The sequence below is a fragment of the Phyllostomus discolor genome, chromosome 10 (assembly GCF_004126475.2).
Source record: "Phyllostomus discolor isolate MPI-MPIP mPhyDis1 chromosome 10, mPhyDis1.pri.v3, whole genome shotgun sequence".
Classification (NCBI taxonomy): Eukaryota; Metazoa; Chordata; class Mammalia; order Chiroptera; family Phyllostomidae; genus Phyllostomus; species Phyllostomus discolor.
In genome coordinates, this window is record NC_040912.2 from 53026846 (window position 1) to 53039269 (window position 12424).

General features: G+C 37.1%; 1 pseudogene; it reads right to left on the reverse strand.

Annotated features, from left to right (window-relative positions):
* Nucleotides 1–3546: 3546 nt before the first annotated feature.
* On the reverse strand, nucleotides 3547–4588 carry LOC114507980 (annotated as a pseudogene).
* Between the last annotated feature and the right edge of the window lie 7836 nt (nucleotides 4589–12424).

A 12424-nucleotide genomic window follows, 5' to 3' on the forward strand; every position in this document is an offset into this window, starting at 1 on the left:
ACATTTCTTATCACTCTTTCCTTTTTAAAAATACATTTTATTGATTATGCTATTAATTTCCCATTTCTTTCTCCCTTTTATTGCCCTCTGCCCTATACTCCCCTCTCACCATCATTCCCCTGCCTTAGCTCATGTCCATGGGTCATACATGTAAGTTCTTTGGCTTCTCCACTTCCCATGCTATTCTTAACCTCTCCTGGCCTATTTTGTACCTGCCAATTATGCTTCTTATTCCTTACACCTTCTCCCCCATTGTCTCACATTCCCGCTACTGATAACCTTCCATGTGATCTCTATCTTATCACTTTTTTCATGGCCCATCATATTCCAGATCCACTAACTTGTTTTCAACTCCTAGACTTTAAAAAAAGGGTCAAGGAGCTCACTTGCCTAACTTCCACCATGTGAGGACACAATAAGAATTTGCCAGTTAGCAACCTGGAAGAAACCAACTAGGCAAACACCCTGATCTTGGAGTTCCAACCTCTGGAGCTATAAGAGCATGTGTGTTGTATGTGTTGTCCTCCTCAGCAACATTATGAAGTAAATGGTTTCTGCCCCAGTGGTATAATAAAAAAACTTATGTGGCCGGACAACCTCCATCTCCTAGTAAATGATAATTTGAGAACAAAAACAGCCTCTCTGATGTTTATTGATTTATACTTTCCCCCCAAAAAAAGTTAAAAATGGAAAATGTAGAAATTTTTAAATCATAAAACTCTTGGAAAATTACATTCATACCTATCATCCCTGATGATTGAACATGATCCTGTCTCTATTTACATGAAGAACTGTCACAGCTCCAGGGGAATTATTTTCCCCTAAACTCAATACATGATGAGAAGCTCTAAAGAAGATAAACAGAAAGGAAATCAAAAGAAGTCTTGAACACTGATCTACATTCAGCTGACTCAACTAAATAAAAGGCAAGATTCAACTGCTACCTTTACTATGCAGGGGGATGCTTCCATTTTATTACTGGAGTAAATTCAGACCAGAAAGTGACAGAATATTAGCATTTCAATCAAGGTAGTTTCACATAGGCACACATGAATGCAAGCATGCACACATATACACACATACAAGCACACACTCCCACATACACATTTTCTGCCCATCCCACTGAACACTGTGTGTTCAATGCTTAATGAAATAAAGCCTGGAGGACAGCCAGAGATCACTTACAAGATTCAAAGGGATGGAATTTTACAAAGCCTTATAAAAGAACTGGGAGCCCTCACCAATGGGCATTTGAAATATGTCCCTTCACTCATCTGTACAGAAAAATGTCATAAACAACATGTAGAAAATATACATTCCCACAGAACACATCATGCTCAAACTAAGTGCTCATTTTCCTCTATTTTTTTAAAAAACTAGGAATTAGTGATGTTACTGGGTTAGTACAGATCTGTCTGACTCCTTCAATCACTTGGCAAATTATAGAACATAGGTGCATCACTTCAGCTATTAAAATAAGGAGGCAGACTGATATTACCAAATAAGCAAGTACAGTACAGGGATATAAGAAATGGGGTGACATTTCAAGTGCTTAGGAAGTAACAAATTTTATGTTGAACCAGTTGCTGCAGAGCACCAAATGATATTTCTTCAGGTGCAGGCATTGCATGAGGATAAGTTGGTGTTCTGTGCACATTTGTAAAGCATTTATATTCCACCAGCTTTCTTGTCAGGAGGAAAATAATAATGGGTTTTTTTGCACACATGCCAGACAAATTTTGTAATGAAAACTACAGCCTGTTTCTAAGTGAAATATTAAATCACCAGCTCTCTGATGAAATGGAATTGTCTGCACTGATTTCCATATAAAAGATCCTCTTCTGTAGAAAATGACTGTCCTAGGATAAGAGAACTAATTGGACCAATGCTTCAGAGACTGGAAAATGAAATAAATCAGCATTTATTGAAAAAATGCCAGGCACTGAGTAGGTACTTGCTATGTGATTTCACTAAATCCTAATACCAACTTACAAGAAACAAACAATTTCTCCCATATCAGGAATGATAACTGTTGGGGACCTCCCTGCCTGGTCTCAGGAAGCTGTAACCCCCCGTGACTTAGGCTGAGTGAGAGACCTCCGGACCAGGAGCCACTAAGGAGACAAAACTTATTTCCCTGGCATGAATGCTGCCTGTTCTGTGCCTGACCTCCTAAGCTTGATCAGTTAGTCAGTGACAGGTAAGATTTCCCACAGGGGGAATCGCCTAAGACAGGCATGATCATTAGAAAGCCTCTTGGAAGAGATTCAGGGCTGTGGAAATGAAGGGGTGATGGACATCAACTTCTGCCCCCCTTGGCTTTGTCAAAGCCTGAGTCCTTGTTCTTAGATGTGAGAAATCTAAGTCTCCTGGCTGCCTTTGTCTCCTCTGTTGACTCAGGCCTGCAGAAATAGCAGGGGCAGTGAAGCCCAGACCAGAAACAGCAGATCCCCAAGGTAATCAGGCCTGGGACATAGAATATGCAAGATCCTGTGAGATCTGTTTGCTGGAGGATGTTATTAGATTAGAATTTGAAGGCACAGACAGGAAACCAAAACTAGCCCTTTGAGCCATGTGTTAAAATTCCAAGCTCTGCCCAGAATCACAATGGAGGTTCTGTCTGCACCTTTGTAAGTCATCTACCTCTTTTGATCTTTTCTGCCAGACAGTGAATCCACAAACTAAGTCTGTATTCTCAATAAAAATCTGCTTGGGAATGGAGACAGAGCGCTCCCCACTCAAGAGAGTGGCCATTCCGTTCCTACTTCCCCACAGGACCTGGTTGTCTCTGTGTATGTTTTTCTTGTGTTTTGATGAGCCATTGGCAGCGTTCTGTGCTCACTGCAGGCTGGTGAGTGCATGCCAGAGAACATTCAAAGAGTCTAGATCACTTGCCCAGAAATGCAATGCTAACATGTGGTAGAAATAAGGTTTGAAAATCTAGGTCTTATTAAAACCTAACCTCATTCAAATACTGTATGCAAACTCCCAATCTGAACAAAATTGGCCTAGATAATCTTGTCCTGGCTTTTCAAAAAAATTAAATACAATCCTTTTTATTTAATCTTTATTGTATTTTTTCCATTACCATTTAGTCCCTTATACCTCCCTCCCCCCAGAAATCACCGTACGTCTATGTCCATGAGTCCTTTCTCCTTTTTGCTCAATCCCTCCACTTCCTAACCTCCTGCCTCCTATAGATGGATAGATAGATAGCTGTCATCTATTCTCCATCTAGGAGTCTGTCTCTCTTTTGCTTGTTAGTTCACTTTGTTCATTAGATTCCACATTTGAGTGAAACCATATGGTATTTGTTTTTCTCTGACAAGTAAGTTACCTGTCAACCAACGTGTGCCAATGCCCATACATATTGAGTAATTGGTGGCAGCCATTGTACTAGATTTCATACATATAGACTATATACCCTAATACAGTTGCTGTTAACAATCACAAGTAAGGTCAGAACAAATTTTTTGTCAGTCTGTCCAGACCAACTCTGACATTAGCCAGAAATTCTATTTTATCCAATGTTCAATCAACAAGGTTTTATTTACACTTATTACTAAATTCAGGAAACAATGTGATGTAATTTTCAGCCACCCATAACATTGTGGCATATCCCACTGCCTGGAGACTATTTTTCACTTTAATACTAACCCACAAGCACTCAGTTAGTGTTCCATAGACCCACGTTTTCATGTAGAGCTTCCTCCCAACCTTGGTCATGAGCAGGTCTGCAGTCAGACCACTTAAAATCAACAATGATGGCAATGTCTTCTTGAGATTTAGTTTAGACTGAATACTTTTCCCAGGAAATTTGTTTCTTCTTTCTGGATCCAATGAATCAGAGAATTCTATAAGCAACTTATCTTTTATTTCAAACTGTTTGTGAAACCATATTCTCAAATGTACTTGTTCTAGGATATCTTTTTCATTTATACAATCAATGTGAATATGAATTTTTAGACTTTCTTTCCAGAGAAATTCAACCATGGATGGAGCTTCTTTCTACTGCCGTTTATCATCCACAGTCCCTTCAAACTCCAATGTAACATGACAAATTGCATCTAAATAGTCTTCATACAGTTAAAATTAACATGAGTGGCCTGTACTCTTGGTGTCAGCATGTGTTTTAATATTGCCAGGCCTTCCTGAGTAGCAAATATTTGGCTAGCTAAAATGACTTTTGTTAGTTACAGATTATACCTTGTTCCCTCTGGAAAAATCACAAGATACATTGAAGTTCCTGTGCTCATGTAGCTCTGCAGCTTCTTTCTCATCTCCTTCTTGTTAAATCTGACACCTTGACATAGATCCCTCTATGCTGAGAAAAGTAACAGCCATACAACAAAAGCCACTTTAACCCATCTTTCAGCACATAGTGCACATGTACAAGAGCACTCTGCCAAAAATGGCAACAATCTAGTCAATTATGCATTTATTATTTGCTAAATATATTTTCTTTACTTTTTGTCAAGTCTCCATATGGAAATATCCGCACCCCAGTGTAGCTTTCAAAGAAGGAAAGCACCATGCTCCGGTAGATGAAGTAGAGCTGGTTGTCCACTGCCTGGTAGAAACGGTTGGGCAAGACCAGAACAAATTTTCAAAGCGCAGAGTAGAATGGGAAGCTAAAGATCATAAAATTCATCCTTCAGTTTACTCACTAACTCATTCAACAAATATTTACCGAGTGTCTGTGGGCCATGCTCTGCTCTAAACACTGTGGATATAACAGTAAACAAAATATATATTCTCTACTCTCGTAGATCTTACATTCTAATTGTGAAGACAGGCAATAAATAATATTTTTACTATGGAGAAACCTGGCAAACACTACATTAAATAAGTAATAGAAGTTAACATCACCAGTAATATCAAGTAGGTAACATTTACCCTCTGATATGATGGGATTAAAAAAGGCACTTCACCTTTCTAGTACTCTTTCAAAAGAAAAAAAGCATAACTCTAGTCTAGTTATGAGAAAAACATCAGGCAAACTCATAATGAGGACATTCTAGAGGATACTTAGCCAGTACTTCACAGGACTGTCAAGGTAATAATAAATAAATAAATTTACAAATATGTGGAAACTAAACAAAACAACCCTGAACAAACAAAAAGACAAAATATCAAAAGGAAAAATCAAAATATACCTTAAAACTAATGAAAATGGAAACACAACACACCACAATCTATGCTGCAAAAGTAATTCTTGGAGGAACATTTATAGCAATAAATGCATATGTTAAAAAAAAAGAAATGTCTCAAATAAGAAACATAATTTTACATCATAAGGAATTAGAAAAAGAAAAATAAATTAATTCAAAGTTTACTGGAATGAAGTAAACAAAAATAAGAACATAAATAAGTGAAATAGACCAGAAAAATAATAGAAATAACAAAACTAATAGAAAATAACAACACTGTTTTGAAAAGATCAAATTGACAAACCTTTAGCTATGTTAACTAAGAGGAAGGAATATTCAAATAATATAGCTGTACTTGAAAAACAATAAAAAATAAATAAAAATTTAAAAGAATATATAAATAATAAAATCAGAAATGAGAGAAGATACATTATGACTAACACCACAGAAATATATAGGATCATAACAGACCATAATGAACAATTACAGGGTGGGGCAAAAGTGGGTTTACAGTTGTCTATATGGAAAATAATACAACCATTAATAAATATTAATACAAGAATAAACTCTGTGTTTCATGCACTCACAATTGTACACCTACTATTGCCCTACCCTGTACATATCAACAAATTTGATAACCTAGAAGAAATGGATAAATTCCTAGAAACACACAACTTATCAAGACTAAATCATGAAGAGAAAACCAGCCTAAACAGACTAATAATGAGTAAGAAGATTGATCAGATTAAGAAACCTCCCACACAAAGGCAAAGGGGACAGGTTTAAGGGTGGGAGGTAGGGAGGGGTCCCCCAGGAGGAGCATGGGGGGATGGAAATCAAGACAACTGTACTTGAACAACAATAAAAGAATAAAAGATATTTGTTAAAAAAGAAACATCCTAACACATCAAAGCTCAAGACCAGATGGCTTTACTATTGAACTGTACCAAATGTTTAAGGAAGAATTAAAACTAATTCTTCCCAAACTTTTCCAAAATATTGAAAATATTTTGAAACTCCTTATACAAAATTAGCATCAGCCTGATACTAGAGCCAGATAAAAAACACTACTACAAAAGGAAATTATAGACCAATATCCCTGAAAATATATAGATATAAAAAATTCTCAACAAAATATTGATCAAAATAAATACCACAGCACACTAAAAGGGTCATACACTATAATCAAATGGGATTTATTTCTGGGATCAAAGATGGTTCAACATATGATATCAAAAAATCTTATATACCATATTAACAGAATGAAAGATAAAAATCATATCATCATCTAAATAGATGCAAAAGCACTTGACAAAATACAACATCCTTTCATGATAAAAACCCTCAACAAACTGGGTATAGAAGGCACACACTGCAACATAATAAAGTCCATATATGACAAAAACAGCTAACAGCAAACTCAACAGTGAAAGGTTGAAGCTTTTGCTTTAACATCAGAAACAACACAAGGGTACCTACTATTATTCTCCTTTCTTTCTCTTTTTATTTATTTATTTTTCTTTCTCTCTACCTTTCCCTCCACCACTCTCCTCCACCTTAGCCCTCCCACCTCCCTCCCCCATTTCCACCCCACCTTTGTTATTGTCTATATATCCTTTTTTTTAATCACTGTTCAAGTACAGTTTTCTCCCCCCTACTCCCATTCCAGCCCACCCACCCAACCCTCCCCCCTTCCCTCCCATTACCCCCCACCCCTAGTTTTTGTCCGTGTGTCCTCCGAATTTGTTCCTGTAAACCCTACCCATTCCCCCCTGAAATTCCCTCTTCTCTCCCCTCTAGTCACTGTCAGACTATCCTCTATTTCAGTGTCTTTGGTTATATTTTGCTAGTTTTGTTTTGTTTTGTTTTGTTGTTTACATTCCTGTTAAAGGTGATATCATGTGGTATTTGTCTTTCACTGTCTGGCTTGTTTCACTTAGCATAATGCTTTCTAGCTCCATCCATGCTGCTGCAAAGGGTAGGAGCTCCTTCTTTCTTTCTGCTGCATAGAATTCCATTGTGTAAATGTGCCATAGTTTTTTGATCCATTCATTTACTGATGGGCATCTAGGTTGCTTCCAGCACCTAGCTATTGTAAATTGTGCTGCTATGAACATTGGGATGCATAGGTTCTTTTGAATTGGTGTTTTAGTATTCTTAGGCTAGAGTCCCAGCAGTGGAATTGCTGGGTCAAAAGGCAGATCCATTTTTAGTTTTCTGAGGAAGTTCCATACTGCTTTCCATAGTGGTTGTACCAGTCTGCAGTCCTACCAACAGTGCACTAGGGACCCCCTTTCTCCACAGCCTCTCCAACACTTGTTGTTTGTTGCTTTGTTTATGATGGCCATTCTGACTGGTGTGAAGTGGTATCTCATTGTGGTTTTAATCTGCATCTCTCTGATGGCTAGCGATATTGAGCATCGCTTCATGTGTCTTTGGATTTTCTGTATGTCCTCCTTGGAGAAGTGTCTGTTCAAGTCCTTTGCCCATTTTTTAATTGGGTTACTTGTCTTCTTAGAGTGGAGCCGTGTAAGTTCTTTACATATTTTTGAGATTAAACCCTTGTCGGAGGTATCATTGGCAAATATGTTTTCCCATATAGTTGGTTCTGTTTTTATTTTGATACTGTTTTCCTTAGCTGTGCAAAAGCTTTTAATTTTGATGAGGTCCCATTTGTTTATTCTTTCCTTTATGTCCCTTGCTCTAGGAGACAAGTCAGTGAAAAAGTTTCTGTGTGAAATATCTGAGATTTTCCTACCTACGTTCTCTTCTAGGACTTTAATGGTGTCACGCTTTATATTTAAGTCTTTTATCCACCTTGAATCTATTTTTGTATAAGGTGTAAGTTGGTGCTCGAGTTTCATTTTTTTGCACATAGCTGTCCAGTTCTCCCAACACCATTTGTTGAAGAGGCTATTTTTATTCCATTTTATGTTGCTGCTTCCTTTGTCAAATATTAATTGACCATAGAGGCTTGGGTTTATTTCTGGGGTCTCTGTTCTGTTCCATTGGTCTATGTGCCTGTTTTTATGCCAGTACCAGGCAGTTTTGATTACAGTGGCCTTGTAGTGTAGTTCAGTGTCAGGTATTGTGATCCCTCCTACTTTACTCTTCTTTCTCAAAATTGCAGCAGCTATTCGGGGTCATTTATGGTTCCATATAAATTGTTGAAGTGTTTGTTCTATGTCTGTGAAATATACCATTGGTACTTTAATAGGTATTGCATTGAATGTGTAAATTGCTTTGGGTAGTATGGACATTTTGATGATATTAATTCTTCCAATCCATGAACACGGTATATGTTTCCATTTGTTTGTGTCTTCCTTGATTTCTCTCCTCAGTGTTATGTAGTTTTCTGAATACAGCTCTTTTACCTCTTTGGTTAGGTTTATTCCTAGGTATTTTATTTTTCTTTTTGCTATTTCAAATGGGATTTTTTTTCTTGATTTCTCCTTCTGCTGTTTCATTGTTGGTGTACAGAAATGCCTTTGATTTCTGGATATTGACTTTGTATCCTGCTGTTTTGCCAAATTCATTTATTAGGTCAAGCAGTTTTTTGGTGGAGTCTATAGGATTTTCTATGTACACTATCATGTCATCTGCGAACAGTGACAGTTTTGTTTCCTCCTTTCCGATTTGGATTCCTTTTATTTCTTTTTCTTGTCTGATTGCTGTGGCTAGAACTTCCAGTACTATATTGAATAGAAGTGGTGAAAGTGGACATCCTTGTCTTGTTCCTGTTCTTACTGGAAAAGATTTTAATTTTTGCCCATTGAGTATAATGTTGGCTGTAGGTTTCTCATATATGGCCTTTATTATGTTGAGAAATGCACCCTCTATTCCCACCTTACTGAGTGTTTTTATCATAAATGGGTGCTGTACCTTATCAAATGCTTTTTCTGCATCTATTGATATAATCATGTGGTTTTTGTCTTTGCTTTCGTTTATGTGATGTATTACATTTACTGATTTGCAAATATTGTACCATCCTTGCATTCCTGGAATGAATCCCACTTGGTCATGGTGTATGATCTTCTTAATGTACTGTTAGATGCGGTTTGCCAGTATCTTGCTGAGGATTTCAGCGTCAATGTTCATCAGCGATATTGGCCTGTAGTTTTCTTTCTTTGTTGTGTCTTTATCTGGTTTTGGAATTAAGATGATGTTGGCCTCATAAAAAGAGTTTGGGAGTCTCCCATCTTTTTGGATTTTTTGAAATAGTCTGTGAAGGATAGGTGTTAGTTCTTCCTTAAATGCTTTGTAGAATTCTCCTGTGAAACCATCTGGTCCAGGGCTTTTGTGTGTTGGGAGTTTTTTGATTACTGCTTCAATTTCTTTTGCTGTTATTGGTATGTTCAGGCTTTCTGCTTCCATTTTATTGAGTTTTGGAAGATTATATTTTTCTAGAAATTTGTCCATTTCATCTAGGTTTTCAAATTTCTTGGCATACAGCTCTTTGTAGTAATTTGTTACAATCCTTTGTATTTCTGTGGTATCTGTTATAATCTCTCCTCTTTCATTTCTGATTGTGTTTATTTGGGTTTTCTCTCTTTTTTTCTTGATGAGTCTGCTTAAAGGCTTGTTGATTTTGTTCATCTTTTCAAAGAACCAACTCTTGGATTCATTGATCTTTAGAATTGTGCTTTTAGTCTCTATGTCATTTAATTCTGCTCTGATCTTGGTTATTTCCTTCCTTCTACTTGCTCTGGGCTGTCTTTGTTGTTGTTCCTCAAGTTCTTGTAGACGTAGGGTTAGGTTGTTTGTTTGAAATGTTTCTAACTTTTTTAGGTGGGCCTGTATCGCTATGAACTTCCCTCTCAGGACTGCCTTGGCTGTGTCCCATAAGTTTTGGGTTGTTGTGAGTTCATTTTCATTTGTTTCCAAAAACCGTTTGATTTCTCCCCTAATATCATTCTTGACCCATTCATTGTTTAATAGCTTGCTGTTTAGTCTCCATGAGTTTGAGTGTTTTGGGTTTTTTTCCTTGGGGTTGTTTTCTAGTTTCAGTCCCTTGTGATCCGAGAAATTGCTTGTTATGATTTCAATTTTTTTGAACTTGTTGAGGCTTGTTTTGATCCTATCATGTGGTCAATCTTTGAAAATGTTCCATGTACATTTGAAAAAAATGTGTACTTAGCTTCTTTGGGATGGAGGGTTCTGTAAATATCAGTAAAGCCCATTTCGTCTAGGGTATTGTTCAATGCCACAATATCTTTGTTGATATTTTGTTTGGAAGATCTGTCCATTTTTGATAGTGGGGTGTTAAAATCCCCCACAATAATTGTGTTGCTGTCCATATCTTTCTTGAAGTCCTCCCCATTTCCACCCCACCTTTGTTATTGTCTATATATCCTTTATAATTGTTCCTGTAAACCTTTCACCCTTTCCCCCCATTATCCCCTCCCCTCTACCCTCTGATCACTGTCAGCCTCTTCTCAATTTCAATGTCTTTAGCTATACTTTGTTTGCTTCTTCCTTTTGTTGATTAGGTTCCTGTTAATGGTGAGATCATATGGTATTTGTCTTTCAACACCTGGCTTATTTCACTTAGCATAATGCTCTTCAGTTCCATCCATGCTGTCACAAAGGGAACTTCTTTCTTTCTGCTCTGTAGCATTCCATTGTGTAAATGTACCATAGTTTTTTGACCTATTCACTTACTGATGGGCACTCAGGTTGCTTCCAGCACTTGGCTATTATAAATTGTGTTGCTATGAGCATTGGGGTGCATAGGTTCTTTTGGATTAGTGTTTCAGGGTTCTTAAGGTATAATCCCAGCAGTGGAATTGCTGGGTCAAAAAACAGTTCCATTTTCAGTGTTCTGAGGAAATTTCATACTGTTTTCCATTGTGGTTGCACCAGTCTGCAATCCCACCAACAGTGCAGTAGGGTTCCCTTTCCTCCACAACCTATCCAACATTTGTTATTTGTTGATTTATGTTGGCCATTCTGACCAGTGTGAAGTGGTATCTCGTTGTGGTTTTAATTTGCATTTCTGTGATGGCTAGCTATACTGAGCATCCTTTCATATGTCTCTGGGCCATCTCCATGTCCTCCTTGGAAAAGTATCTGTTCAAGTCCTTTGCCCATTTTTTAATTGTTCTGCTTGCCTTCTTCAAGTGGAGTCTTATAAGTTCTATATATACTTTGGAGATAAAACCCTTGTCTGAGGTATCATTGGCAAATATGTTTTTCCCATATAGTTGGTTCTCTTTTCATTTTAATGCTGTTTTCTTTAGCCATGCAGAAGCTTTTTATTTTGATGAGATCCCATTTGTTTATTCTTTCCTTTATGTCCCTTCCTCTAGGGGACATATCAGTGAAAATATTGCTGCATAAAATACCAGAAATTTTCCTGCCTATGTTCTCTTCTAGGACTTTAATGGTGTCATGGCTTATATGTAAATCTTTTATCCATCTTGAATTTATTTTTCTGTATGGCGTAACTGGAATTTCATTTTTTTGCATGTAGCTGTCCAGCTCTCCCAACACCATTTGTTGAAGAGGCTATTTTTGCTCCATTTTATGGTGCTGGACCCTTTGTCAAATATTAATTGACCATAGAGACTTAGGTTTATTTCTGGGCTCTCTGTTCTGTTCCATTGGTCCATGTGTCTATTTTTATGCCAGTACCAGGCTGTTTTGTCACAGTGGCCTTGTAATACATTTTGATATCAGGTATTGTGATTCCTCCTACTTTGTTCTTCTTTCTCAAAATTGCTGCAGCTATTCAGGGTCATTTATGGTTCTATATATATTTTTGAAGTGTTTGTTCTATATCTGTGAAGTATGCCATTGGTACTTTAATAGGTATTGCATTGAATCCGTAAATCGCTTTGGGTAGTATGGACATTTTGATGATGTTAGTTCTTCCAATCCATGATCATGGTATATGTTTCCATTTGTTTGTGTCTTCCTTGATTTCTTTCTTCAGCATTGTGTAGTTTTCTGAGTACAAGTTTTTACCTCTTTTGTTAGGTTTATTCCTAGGTATTTTATTTTTCTTGTTGCTATGTCAGACAGGATTTTTTCCTGATTTCTGTTTCTGAACTTTTATTTCTTTTTCTTGTCTGATTGCTGTGGCTAGGACTTCCAATACTATGTTGAATAGAAGTGGTGAAATTAGACAACCTTGTCTTGTTCCTGATCTTAGTGTGAAGCTTTTAGTTTTTGCCCATTGAGTATGATGTTGGTTGTAGGTCTCTCATATATGGCCTTTATTATGTTGAAAAATGCTACCTCTATTCCCACTTTGCTGAGTGTTTTTATCATAA